Here is a 13,522-nt window from a genome sequence, read left to right as displayed (position 1 = left end):
AGCTGTACTGAATCCTTACCTGTAACGGGTTAAGAAGCTAAAATAACCTGGTTGGCACCTGACCAAAAGGACCAATAAGGAAAGAAGATACTTTCAAATCTGGGCAGGGAGGTTTTGTTTGTGCTGTCTTTGTTCCCTGTCAGGATGGAGGGAGAGACCAGGCAGGGACATCTCCTGAAAACATACCTGAAATGATTCATCCAAGATTACAAAACTTGTAAGTAAGGGCAAGGAAATGCGTTAGGTTATCTTTTGTTTTAGCTTGTGAATTTTCCCTATGCTAAGAGGTAATTTTATTCCTGTTTTTTGTAACTGTGAAGCTGAGCCCAGAGGGGAGTCCTCTGTGTTTTAAATCTTTTTATTACCCTGTAAAGTTACCTTCCATCCTGATTTTCCAGGTGTGATTCCTTTACTTTTTCTTTAAATAAAGTTCTTCTTTTAAGAACCTGATTGATTTTAGTGTCCTCAAGATAAAGAGTCTGGTTTGTACTGACATTAAAGGCAATTGGTTGGTATATTATTCTCAAGCCTCCCCAGGAAAGGGGGAGAAGGGACTTGGGGCGATATTTTGGGGGGACAGGGCTCCAAGTGACCCTTCCCTGAATTTTTGTGTAAATCACTTGGTGGTGCCAGCAATACCGTCCAAGGACAAGGGAAAGAATTTGTGCCTTGGGGAAGTTTTTAACCTAAGCTGGTAGAATATAAGCTTAGGGGGTCTTTCATGCGAGTCCCCACATCTGTACCCCAGAGTTCAGAGTGGAGAGGGAACACTGACGGGGGCTTGGCAACACAGCTTTGTGCTGGGGTGTGGGGTCACACCCCTGACCCCCAGAGCTCTGTGCTGAGGGGTGCGGGTGTCACGCCTAACTGACAGAGCTCTGCGGGGATAAGCATTAAGTGTAGACCAGGCCACAGACAGGTTTCAGGGGGACCATATATGGGAGACTGGGACGTGGGGCCATTACTCTCCAGGGGGCTCCAGCTCTGATGCAGCCCCAGGGCAGGGGAGGGGCTGGCTGAGGGAGGTGGGCAATGGGACACGGGGCCTTTACCCTCCTGCAGTGCCAGCTCTGCTCTGATGTTAGTGACCAGAATCCCTCCCCATGGGGTCTGCTCTGTGCCTTTAGTATGTAGCGTTGGTCTGTGTCCCCTGGCCAAATCCGGCCTCCCCCAATGGCACCACCTCCCCTGCTCCGTCTAACGCGCTGGATGTTCACACTGCGCCCATCAGGATGGGATGGGAGGTAGAGGGTGGGATGGAGTGGGAATTTTCTGTAATATTTTGTATGAATACTGTGTGTGCCTCGGTTTCCCCTATATGCTGCACTGTTTGCTGGGGGGGGCGAATGGCTGTTTCCTCTTTGCAGAGGCTTCCAATGCCGTGAGCCGATCACCTAAAAAACCCCACCTGCTTTGACTGGCTGCCTGAGTCCCTGCCCAGGCTGGGGGGCATCGCTCCCTTTGGGGTACACGTCTCTCGGAGGTGCCCAGCCCAAAGAGGTTTGGGCCCCAGGCCCTAGGGAAGGGGCTGGAGCGCCCCAGGCCCTTTGCTCTGCTGGGATCTGCACTGGGGGGCAGCGCTGCCCCCGGACGGCCATGGGGCCGTTGCAGGTGCTGGGTGAGCCCTGCAGCCTGGCCCCCGGCCCTTGCTCCGTCCCCTAGGAGGGAGAAGTGCTCGGAGCTGGACAGCCCAAGCAGGGGGACAGTTGGCCCCTCTCCCAACCCCCTCGCTCAGGTGACAGTTGGCCCCTCCCACAGCCCCCTCGCTCAGGTGACAGTTGGCCCCTCCCACAGCCCCCTCGCTCAGGTGACAGTTGGCCCCTCCCACAGCCCCCTCGCTCAGGTGACAGTTGGCCCCTCCCCTCTCGCGCTCTCAGTGGCCGTTGACGCCTCGCGCCACCGCCCCGCCCATTTCCCGCCTCTTTTCCTCGCTCCCTCGTGCTGCCCTGGCTGACTCTGCCCAGCAACTAGTGACGCTAATACACTGCGGCGCCTCTCATTGGTTGCCCGGCTGGAGGGGCGTGGCCAAGGGACGAGCGCTGGGCGGGAACTGAGGAGGCTGCAGGACACTGGCCACGTGTTCGAGCCCCGGGCCCGGCCTGGTCTGCGCGAGAGTGAATCCGCCCCGGGCTCTGCCCGGGCAGTCAGGGCTCCCCATGGCCCCAGGGCGGCGCTAGGGGCTGTGCTGCAGGGAGCGGGGCGGGGGGGCAGTAGGGGGCTCTCCCCGGGCAGTCAGGGCTCCCCATGGCCCCAGGGCGGCGCTAGGGGCTGTGCTGCAGGGGGTGGGTGGGGGCAGCAGGGGGCTCTCCCCGGGCAGTCAGGGCTCCCCATGGCCCCAGGGCGGCGCTAGGGGCTGGGCTGCAGGGAGCGGGGGCAAGGACATGACGGGGCTGGGCAAGGGGAGGAGGCGGCAGGGTGAGAGCAGCAGGGGGCGAGGGCAGGAGGGGGTAGCAGGGGGCAGGAGGGGGTGGGGTGAGAGCAGGAGGAGGAAGCAGGGGGCAGGAGGGGGCGGGGTGAGAGCCCCAGGGGGCGAGGGCAGGAGGGGGTAGCAGGGGGCAGGAGGGGGTGGGGTGAGAGCAGCAGGGGGTGAGGGCAGGAGGGGGCGGGGTGAGAGCAGCAGGGGGCGAGGGCAGGAGGGGGAAGCAGGGGGCAGGAGGGGGCGGGGTGAGAGCAGCAGGGGGTGAGGGCAGCAGGGGGTAGCAGGGGGCAGGAGGGGGCGGGGTGAGAGCAGCAGGGGGTGAGGGCAGGAGGGGGAAGCAGGGGACAGGAGGGGGCGGGGTGAGAGCAGCAGGGGGTGAGGGCAGGAGGGGGCGGGGTGAGAGCAGCAGGGGGTGAGGGCAGGAGGGGGAAGGAGGGGGCGGGGTGAGAGCAGCAGGGGGTGAGGGCAGGAGGGGGAAGGAGGGGGCGGGGTGAGAGCAGCAGGGGGTGAGGGCAGGAGGGGGCGGGGTGAGAGCAGCAGGGGGTGAGGGCAGGAGGGGGAAGCAGGGGGCAGGAGGGGGCGGGGTGAGAGCAGCAGGGGGAGAGGGCAGGAGGGGGAAGCAGGGGGCAGGAGGGGGCGGGGTGAGAGCAGCAGGGGGCGAGGGCAGGAGGGGGTAGCAGGGGGCAGGAGGGGGTGGGGTGAGAGCAGGAGGGGGAAGCAGGGGGCAGGAGGGGGCAAGGTGAGAGCCCCAGGGGGCGAGGGCAGGAGAGGGTAGCAGGGGGCAGGAGGGGGTGGGGTGAGAGCCCCAGGGGGCGAGGGCAGGAGAGGGTAGCAGGGGGCAGGAGGGGGCGGGGTGAGAGCCCCAGGGGGCGAGGGCAGGAGGGGGTAGCAGGGGGCAGGAGGGGGTGGGGTGAGAGCAGCAGGGGGTGAGGGCAGGAGGGGGCGGGGTGAGAGCAGCAGGGGGCGAGGGCAGGAGGGGGAAGCAGGGGGCAGGAGGGGGCGGGGTGAGAGCAGCAGGGGGTGAGGGCAGGAGGGGGAAGCAGGGGACAGGAGGGGGCGGGGTGAGAGCAGCAGGGGGTGAGGGCAGGAGGGGGCGGGGTGAGAGCAGCAGGGGGTGAGGGCAGGAGGGGGCGGGGTGAGAGCAGCAGGGGGTGAGGGCAGGAGGGGGAAGCAGGGGGCAGGAGGGGGCGGGGTGAGAGCAGCAGGGGGCGAGGGCAGGAGGGGGAAGCAGGGGACAGGAGGGGGCGGGGTGAGAGCAGCAGGGGGTGAGGGCAGGAGGGGGTAGCAGGGAGCAGGACGGGGCGGGGTGAGAGCAGCAGGGGGCGAGGGCAGGAGGGGGCAGGAGGGGGTGGGGTGAGAGCAGCAGGGGGCGGGGGCAGGAGAGGGTAGCAGGGGTCAGGAGGGGACGGGGTGAGAGCAGCAGGGGTGAGGGCAGGAGAGGGTAGCAGGGGGCAGCAGGGGGTGAGGGCAGGAGGGGGCAGGGTGAGAGCAGCAGGCGGTGAGGGCAGGAGGGGGTAGCAGGGGGCGGCAGGGGGTGAGGGCAGGAGGGGGCAGGGTGAGAGCAGCAGGGGGCGAGGGCAGGAGGGGGTGGGGTGAGAGCAGCAGGGGTGAGGGCAGGAGAGGGTAGCAGGGGTCAGGAGGGGACGGGGTGAGAGCAGCAGGGGTGAGGGCAGGAGAGGGTAGCAGGGGGCAGCAGGGGGTGAGGGCAGGAGGGGGCAGGGTGAGAGCAGCAGGCGGTGAGGGCAGGAGGGGGTAGCAGGGGGCGGCAGGGGGGTCTCCCCGGGCACTAGGGTGACCAGTCGTCCCGTGGTTGCTGTGACCGTCCCTGTTAAAAGCCCTGTCCCGGGCGTCCAGAAGAGCCTTTGTCCCATTTGGGGTGCGGAGGTGGTGACAAAAACGTCCACCCCCCTGAGCGGCAGCGGCTTGGCCGGCAGGAGCGCTGCTCACACCCGCACTTTTCCTTGGTCACACTCATGTCCATGGGGGGTGTTTTTGGTGCCAGTGTGGACACACCCGGAGTCTGCCGGGGACAGGGCCGGGTTCTGATCCCGCTGCCAGGGATCCCCCTCCCGCACGGCCCCCGCTCCCCGACTCACTCTGCCCTCATTGGCTCGGGGCTGGCAGCTGCGGGCACAGAGCTGAGGAAACACAGACAAAGAGAGAAGTTGGCAGGGAGGGGTGCGGGCTGCAGGAGGAACTGAAAGCGCCTGGGGATCCTGGGCCCCTCGTCCCGCTGCCTGACGCCCACCAGAGCCCGGATCCCCCTTCCCTTGCCGGGATGCTGCTCCCTCTGCTGCTCCTCCCCTGGGCATGGGGGGCCCAGGCTGGTAAGTGGGGACCCCCCCCTGCCGTTTTTGCTGACGGGATGCGTGGGGATGGTGTAGTACTAGGGCCAGGGTGGGGAAGTACCAGGCTAGGGGAGTAGGACGGGGGAGGCAGGTTAGGGATCAGCAGGGAGACCCCGTAGTGCAGGATTGTTTAAGGGACAGAGACTCATTAATCTCTCTCCCCCCACCCGCTTTGTCCTCCACCTGTTTCCTGCCCCCTGTCCCAGCCTCCCCTCCTGTCCCCACAGCGTCTGTCACCCTCCGGCTGCTCCACATCGATGTCTTCCACAACGCCAGCTCCACGGACATGCAGGGGATGGCCCTGCTGGGCGACCTGGAGACCCACTCCATGGACTGCAGCACCTGCGAGATCCGCTTCCTGCAGCCCTGGGCCCAGCAGGGCCTGACCCCGAAGCAGTGGCAGGACCTGGAGCTGGTGATCCATCGCTCCCTGTCCGACTTCATCCATAAAATGAACAAAGTAGCCCAGCAGCAGGGAATGAGCTGTGAGTATGGAGGTCTGAGGGGATCCCTCCCCCCACCCACCCAGGGTGCTGAGAACTGACACACTCACCACAGCCACTGAGTGTGTCACTGGGGACAAGACAGCCAGTCCCTGGCCCTTTGGTTGATTGGAGCCGGCGTCCCCCAGAGGGGAAACACCCGTGTCCCATTCTCCACCCAGGTCTGGGGCCAGATTGTAGCCTGCACTTCCTAGAGGGGAAAGGCCCCGTGTCCCACTCCCTGAGCCGACGCTCCTGGTCTTTCCTCACATACCCCAAGCCTTTAAAAAGCAGGTCATGGGGGGGGGTCTGTATCTCGGGAACCCCGTGACCAAGGGGCCCCAAATTTGCACCACAAACTCTGCCTCAGGCCCTGATGTAATGCAGCGATTTTCAAGCCAATCTGACTATGCCCATGAAAAATCAGCTTTAAACAGAAACTGCAACTTACCCCTAACTCCAACCAGGGCCGCCCCATAATCCCACCGCCGTTGTGTGGTCCAACATCCTCATTGCACCTGACGTTATGTCTTTACTCCCCCCGTGTCTCTGTTTCTGCCCCCTCCTGGGACCTCCGGACGCCCGTCCTCATCCCCCTGCCCTTCCTGTTCCAGACCCCTTTGTTGCCCAGGGCTCCCTCGTCTGCGAGCTGCACCCCAACGGCACCTCGAGGGGATTCTATGACACTGGAGTGAACGGCGAGGACTTCATCAGCTTCGATGCGGACACAAGCAAATGGGTCGCTCGGCAGGGGGACAAGCTGGCGCTCTACGCCCGGGACCTTTTCAACCAGGATAAGGGCACAGCCATGACGCTTCAGTTTTTCCTGAGAACGTTTGTCAGTTTGCTCAAGAGCTTTGTCCAGCATGGGAAAGAGTCTCTGGAGAGGCAAGGTGAGACTGGACACCACTCCCCACTGGCAGAGATGCAGCCACCTCTGGGGTAGGGTGTGTTTGCTGTTTATACAGGGATCCCTCACCCAGTGCTCATATGCAGCCATCTCAGGTTGGGCCGGGGGGCTGCTTATACAAAGATCCCTCATCTGGTACTGAGATGCAGCCACCTCTGGGGTGGGGCACAGGGGCTGTTTATCCAGGGCCCCCTTGCCTGGTGTACAAATGCAGCTATATCTGGGGTGCAGCACAGTAGCCATTTCACAGCCGCACTGCACAGCAGTTTAGGACAGGAAGTGAAGGGGGATTCCCTCACCACTGGTAACTGCAGGATCTGGCCAGGACAGCAGGGCCAACGCCTGACCCCGGGGAATGGAGCTGGGCTTGGCTAGTGAGTCCCTGAGGCTCAGGCTGAATCGTCCCCTCTCCCCCGCCCCGTCTCTCTCCTCCTGTCTCAGAGCGGCCGGTCGCCGTGGTGTTTGCCCGAGCGCCTCCCCCAGCCGGGACCCCCGCGTCGGTACTGCTGGTTTGCCGGGTCACCGGTTTCTACCCCCGGCCCGTCCGCGTGGCCTGGCTGCAGGACGGGGAGGAGGTGGGGCCGGGCGGGCGGCTGAACTCCAGCGGGATCCTGCCCAACGCGGACCTGACCTACCAGCTGCGCAGCTCCCTGGCCGTGGGGCCGGGCGCCGGACACAGCTACGCCTGCCGGGTGCAGCACAGCAGCCTGGGGGCCGGAGCCTGCTGGTCCCCTGGGGTAGGTGCACGTCCCCGGGTGGGGGGGGGTCGTGGTCTCTGGGCGCTTTTCCTGCATGTCCTGAGTGGGACGGGGGTGGGTCCAGGCAGCGGGATTGGGGCACAGGGAGGCAGAGAAGGTGGGTGGGGGTGTGGGGATGGATCAGGGGGAGCAGGATGGTGGAGCTGAGGGGAACGGGACAGGACTGGGATGGGGGAGAAGGACTAGAGTGGGGGCAAGCTGAGGCGGTGGGAAGGTGGGGGGAGAAGGGGTGGGAGTTTGGGAGAGGCTGAGGGAACTGAGCTGAGGGCATGGGTCAGGCTCAGGCTGGGAGGAGCAGGGAGGACTTCAGGGAGGGCTGACGGCTGTGGGTCGGGGTGAAGGGTGCAGGGGGGATTGCAGGGGAGGCTGAGGGAACAGGGTGAGAGTGGGGGCTAAGGGCAGTGGGTCGGGTGAGATGATCGGAGGTGTGGGGACTGCGTGGGAGGCTGCCCACACTCCTGTCCCCGTTCCCAGCACGGCACCCCCTGTTTTACAGAGCAGAGCAGGCCCTGGGGCCCCGGCCTGGCAGTGGGCATCATCCTGGGGGTTCTGGCCGTAGCCGCCGTGGCTGTGGTGCTGTGGCGGAGCAGACGCAGGTGAGTCCTCCCCTCTCTGGGGTGGGGGTGGGGCCGTTGCACCCCCTAACCCATCCCCTCTGCTCTCTCCTTCCAGGGGCTACCAGGACGTTAGACCAGGAGATTCCAGGCCCTGAGGGGGCGGCACCGGCCCAGGCGTGGGGATCGGCCCCTCTCCTGGGGACATGGACCTTTGGGCTGGATCAAAGTGCTTGGAGATCGGGGCCCGGGGTGGGGGGTGGGATTCTCCTCCCTCTGGGACATTCAGGGGGCGTTGGACACTTGGGGGGGGCTGTGGGATCGCTGGGAATCTGCTGTGTGTGGGCGTCGCATTGGTGTGAATGTGTCAGTCTTGTATCTGTAACTAGGAATATGGACTAGAACTCCGGGGTCCTATTGGAGTTATGCAAAGTGGGGGCCGTTAATGGGGGCGTGGAATCTTGCTGGCTCCCATCAACCAGGACAATTGGTGGCAAACGGCTCCGTTTACTCCAAGCCTTCCTGTGTCCCCGTGTGCAGCCAGTGGGGCATGAAGTGTCACCGGACATGGGACCATGTCACCTGGTACTGGAAGCCATCTTCAACCTGGGGCATTTCCATTTAGAAGGAGGGGTGGGGTCCAGAGAGACAAAGCTATAAAAGGGGGTGGCGCAGGACAAAGGGGGGCCAGTCATGAGACCATCCCTTCTTTTCCCCTGAGATCCCTGCTGGAGCTAACAAGGGCTGTCCCCGGGGAAGGGCTGGGCCCAGGCTAGGGAGGAGTCTGGCCTGTGAAACAAGCTTCTCGGACCCTCTCTGGGGGTGAGATTTACCCGTGTTCAGTTTCTTCATATGTTAGGCTCAGACTGGCGTGTTTTGTTTTATTTTGCTTGGTGACTTACTTTGTTCTGACTCACAGAAGTACTGGGAGCATAAGCTTTCGTGGGTAAGAACCTCACTTCTTCAGATGCAAGTAATGGAAATTTCCAGAGGCAGGTATAAATCAGTGTGGAGTTAACGAGGTTAGTCAATCAGGGAGGGTGAGGTGCTCTGCTAGCAGTTGAGGTGTGAACACCAAGGGAGGAGAAACTGCTTCTGTAGTTGGATAGCCATTCACAGCTTTGTTTAATCCTGATCTGATGGTGACACCATCAGATCAGGATTAAACAAAGACTGTGACACCATCAGCTCAGGATTAAACAAAGACTGTGAATGGCTATCCAACTACAGAAACAGTTTCTCCTCCCTTGGTGTTCACACCTCAACTGCTAGCAGAGCACCTCACCCTCCCTGATTGAACTAACCTCGTTATCTCCACACTGATATATACCTGCCTCTGGAGATTTCCATTACTTGCATCTGAAGAAGTGAGGTTCTTACCCACGAAAGCTTATGCTCCCAATACTTCTGTTAGTCTCAAAGGTGTCACAGGACCCTCTGTTGGTTTTTACAGATTCAGACTAACACGGCTACCCCTCTGTTACTTTGTTCTGACTGTTATTACTTAAATCCTACTTGTTATACTTCATAAAATCACTTTTGCTTGTTAATTGACCCAGAGCAAGTAATTAATCCCTGGGGGAGCAAACGGCTGTGCACATCTCTCTATCAGGGTTACAGAGGTGGACAGTTGATGCGTTTACCCTGCTTACGCTTTATACAGAGAAAAACAGATTGATTTGGGGTTTGGACCCCACTGGGAGCTGGGTGGGTAATGGAGACAGGGGGACTTGCTGAGCAGTTTTTGGTTACAGTCTGCAGGTTTGGGGGCAGCCCAGACCTGGGTCGCGGTTGCAGCAGGCTGGCGTGTCTGCCTTAACAAGGCAGGGTACTGGAGTCCCAGGCTGGCAGGGGAAATGGGCTCAGAGGTGAATTCAGCACATCAGGTGATGGTCCCAAGGGGGTCTCTGTGACCGAACCCGTCACATGGGGCGTGGGAACCAGGAGGGCCCTGGCAGGGTGTCCAGGCTGAGCTGGGGTGCCCCGGGTAGCAAGCGGGTTGCCCGTGGGACATAGGCCCAGCTACCCACACGGAGCCCGGACAACACTATGGCCCGCGGGATGCGGGGGAGGCCGCTCCAAGTTGCTGGCTGGGCTGGGCTGAGAGCTCCTGGGAACAGGGACCCCCAGAGCTGGGAGTGAGGGACCCGGGCTCCACGGGTAGGTTCAGCAACCCTACAATAACCACCCAGCCTGTCCTCCGCCCAGCGCTCCCCAGCGACCCTACAATAACCACCCAGCCTCCCCACAGCCCAGCGCTCCCCAGCGGACCCTACAATAACCACCCCAGCCCGTCCCCAGCCCAGTGCTCCCCAGCAACCCTACAATAACCACCCAGCCTGTGCACAGCCCAGCGCTACCCAGCGACCCTACAATAACAACCTAGCCTGTCCACAGCCCAGCGCTCCCCAGCGACCCTACAATAACCACCCAGCCTGTCCTCTGCCCAGCGCTCCCCGGCGACCCTACAATAACCACCCAGCCCGTCCGCAAGCCCAGCGCTCCCCAGCGACCCTACAATAACCACCAGCCTGTCCGCAGCCCAGCGCTCCCCAGCGACCCTACAATAACAACCCAGCCTGTGCACAGCCCAGCGCTCCCCAGCGACCCTACAATAACCACCCAGCCTGTCCGCAGCCCAGCGCTCCCCAGCGACCCTACAATAACCACCCAGCCTGTCCCCAGCCCAGCGCTACCCAGCGACCCTACAATAACCACCCAGCCCGTCCGCAGCCCAGCGCTCCCCGGCGACCCTACAATAACCACCCAGCCCGTCCGCAGCCCAGCGCTCCCCGGCGACCCTACAATAACCACCCAGCCCGTCCGCAGCCCAGCGCTCCCCGGCGACCCTACAATAACCACCCAGCCCGTCCGCAGCCCCAGCGCTCCCCAGCGACCCTACAATAACCACCCAGCCCGTCCGCAGCCCAGCGCTCCCCAGCGACCCTACAATAACCACCCAGCCCGTCCGCAGCCCAGCGCTCCCGGCGACCCTACAATAACCACCCAGCCTGTCCGCAGCCCAGCGCTCCCCGGCGACCCTACAATAACCACCCAGCCTGTCCGCAGCCCAGCGCTCCCTGGCGACCCTACAATAACCACCCAGCCTGTCCGCAGCCCAGCGCTCCCCGGCGACCCTACAATAACCACCCAGCCCGTCCGCAGCCCAGCGCTCCCCGGCGACCCTACAATAACCACCTGTGACGGAGCAGGGAGCAGGGCAGATTTGACCTGGGAATGTTGCAGGGGGGGTTGGAGTGGGGATGTGGGACTTCCCTTGAAGGAAGCTACCTGAGCTGTAACCTGAGCCAGGAACGGGGGTGGGGAGAATTAACACCTTCTGCCCGGGAGACTGAACAAAGGAGAGGAGCAGCGGGAGGAGTTTGGAGTTTAGTTTTCGGTTGGGGCTGGGTGGTGCAACGCAGGGAACCCCAAGCTGGGGTCTAAGCTCCCTGAACCTCCCAGAGGGACCTAATTGAGGGGGTCTGGTCGTACCTACACGCTCTGCTTGAGACTGTGTTCCTGTCCTTAAATAAACCTTCTGCTTTACTGGTTGGCTGAGAGTCGCAGTGAATCTCGGGAAGAGGGGTGCAGGGCCCTAACTCCCCCACAATCCGCAACAACTGGTGGCAGCGGCGGGATCTACTGCACCCCGTGGACGGCGCTTCCTGCAGTAAGTGACTGGGGAGCAGTAAAACGAAGGGGGATTGACGGGGACCAGGCGTGCTGAAGAGTGAGAGAGAGACGGTTATTACCCCTGGGAGTGTGTGACCAGCGAGAAGGACTTTTGCAGTAACAGGGTCCCCCGGGGGGATCGCAGCGAGTGGTCCCAGGGGCGGAGGAGTCTGCAGCTCGACCCTGGCAGAGAGGTGGTGACCTCGAGAAGGGCTGGCACACTAGGGGGCCCCCTGGGAACTGTGGGGAGCTGTGAGCACACAGGCCGGTGAGTGGCCAGCAGGAAGATGTATGCCAAGCGGCTTAAGAGCGACCTGGTGGAGCTGTGCAAGCAGAGGCGGCTGCGCATTGGGAGGCTCACCAAAGAACAGCTCATTGCCCAGCTGGAGGCGGAAGATCGCGCGAATGAACTGATCCCTGTGTCTCAGGGAAGCAGCCTGGCAAATGCAGCGCAGGCACCAGTGTCTGTCCCAGCTGGGAGTGGTCAGCCGGCTGCTGAGGGCTTCCCGAGACCCCTCCTTCCTATGCCTAGGGGAAGGGTGGGGAGGAGCCCAGCAAATACCGAAGGCGCCGTGACCCCCCCGGCCAGCAGGGGGTCCCCCCGGCGAAGCCCGCCGGCCAGCAGAGGATCCTCCCGGCAACGTTCGGCATCCGGGGAGCGGAATTGGCTGGAATGGGAGAAAGAGCTAAAACTGAGAGAGCTGGAGGATCGTGAACAACAGAGACAGCATGAAGAGAGACAGAGACAGCATGAACGGGAGGAGAATGAGAGACAGCATCAGCGTGAACGGGAGGAGAAAGAGAGACAGAGACAGGAGAATGAGAGACAGCGTCAGCATGACCTGGAACTGGCGAGATTGAAGGGCAGCGAACCCCCGGCTGCGGTGAGTGAGGGGGGACCCAGGACTGCACGGAGCTTTGATAAGTGCATCATGGCCCCATACAAGGAGGGGGAGGACATGGATGACTTCCTGGAGGCCTTTGAGACGGCCTGCGAGCTGCACCGGGTGGATCCCGCGGACAGACTCCGGGTCCTTACCCCCTTACTGGACCCCAAATCCGTGGCATTGTACCGCCAACTGGGAGAGGCAGGGAAAGGGGACTACGAACTATTCAAAAAGGCCCTGCTACGTGAGTTTGGGCTGACTCCTGAGATGTACCGGGAAAGGTTCCGGAGTCAAGATAAAACCCCTGAGATCTCCTATTTGCAACTAGCCGTCCGCATGGAAAGATACGCCAGCAAGTGGGCTGGTGGGGCCCAGACGAAGGAGGACCTGATTAAACTGCTGGTACTGGAGCAACTGTATGGGCGGTGCCCATCCGACCTGAGGCTGTGGTTGGTGGACAGAAAGCCAGAGAACCCGCGACACGCCGGGCAGCTGGCTGATGAGTTTGTAAAGAGCCGGACAGGGGGTGGCAGGGAGGAGCCCCAAAGGAACAGGCCCGCCGCGATGCAGAGAGAGAGTCACCCTGGGACCTCCCAAAGGGGGAATATGGGGAATCCCCTCCCACGGGGAAGGCCCAGCATCAGGGACAACCGACCGGCTCGAGGGGACCCACGGGACCTGAGCTGCTATTACTGCGGCCGAAGAGGCCACGTTCGGGCCCAGTGCCCCAAGCTCAAGGACAGACTGAGCAGACCGAACCCGCACCGGGTTAACTTGGTAGAGGCCCAGACGGACGAGGGGCAGGCTTCCCACGCAAGAGGGGCTGGCAGCTTATCAACTGCTCAAGAGAGAGAAGGGCCCCCGGCCAGCTTCTCTGGAGGGCCAGATGCTCCGGATTCAAAGTTCTCCGTTTACAGGGTTGGCGCGGGGCTGTCCCTGCGGAGCGAGTGCCTTGTTCCCCTGGAGGTGGATGGGAAGAAAGTTTATGGATACTGGGACACGGGCGCAGAGGTGACACTGGCCCGGCCCGAGGTGGTGGCCCCAGATCGGGTGGTGCCCAACACCTTCCTGACCCTGACCGGGGTGGGCGGGACCCCATTTAAGGTTCCCGTAGCGAGGGTACACCTGAAATGGGGGGCCAAGGAGGGCCCCAAGGACGTGGGAGTGCACCACCATTTGCCCACTGAGGTGTTGATGGGGGGGGACCTAGAGGACTGGCCAAGCAGCCCCCAGACCGCCTTAGTCGTGACCCGTAGCCAGAGCCGGCGAGGGGCACTACGCCCTGACCTTGGGAAGGATGTCCCACCGGAGGCACCGAACCCTTCCCGGGTGGGGAGGGAACACCCAAGGACAGGCCGCGGGGTGGCTGGGGCTTCCGACCCAGCCGACGAGAGGGAGCAGGTCCCCATCCCTTCCTCAGCCGCCGAGTTCCAGGCCGAGTTGCAGAAGGACCCCTCCCTGCGGAAGCTAAGGGGCCTGGCTGACCTCA

At 62.6% G+C, this 13,522-nt stretch overlaps 1 pseudogene; it reads left to right on the top strand.

The window, feature by feature from the left end:
* The first annotated feature begins 4,567 nt into the window (after positions 1-4,567).
* LOC112061439 (antigen-presenting glycoprotein CD1d-like) lies at positions 4,568-8,436 on the top strand (annotated as a pseudogene).
* The last annotated feature ends 5,086 nt before the right edge of the window (positions 8,437-13,522 follow it).

This window comes from Chrysemys picta, chromosome 12 (assembly GCF_011386835.1).
Source record: "Chrysemys picta bellii isolate R12L10 chromosome 12, ASM1138683v2, whole genome shotgun sequence".
NCBI classification, from domain to species: Eukaryota; Metazoa; Chordata; order Testudines; family Emydidae; genus Chrysemys; species Chrysemys picta.
This window is presented reverse-complemented; position numbering and strand designations above follow the sequence as displayed.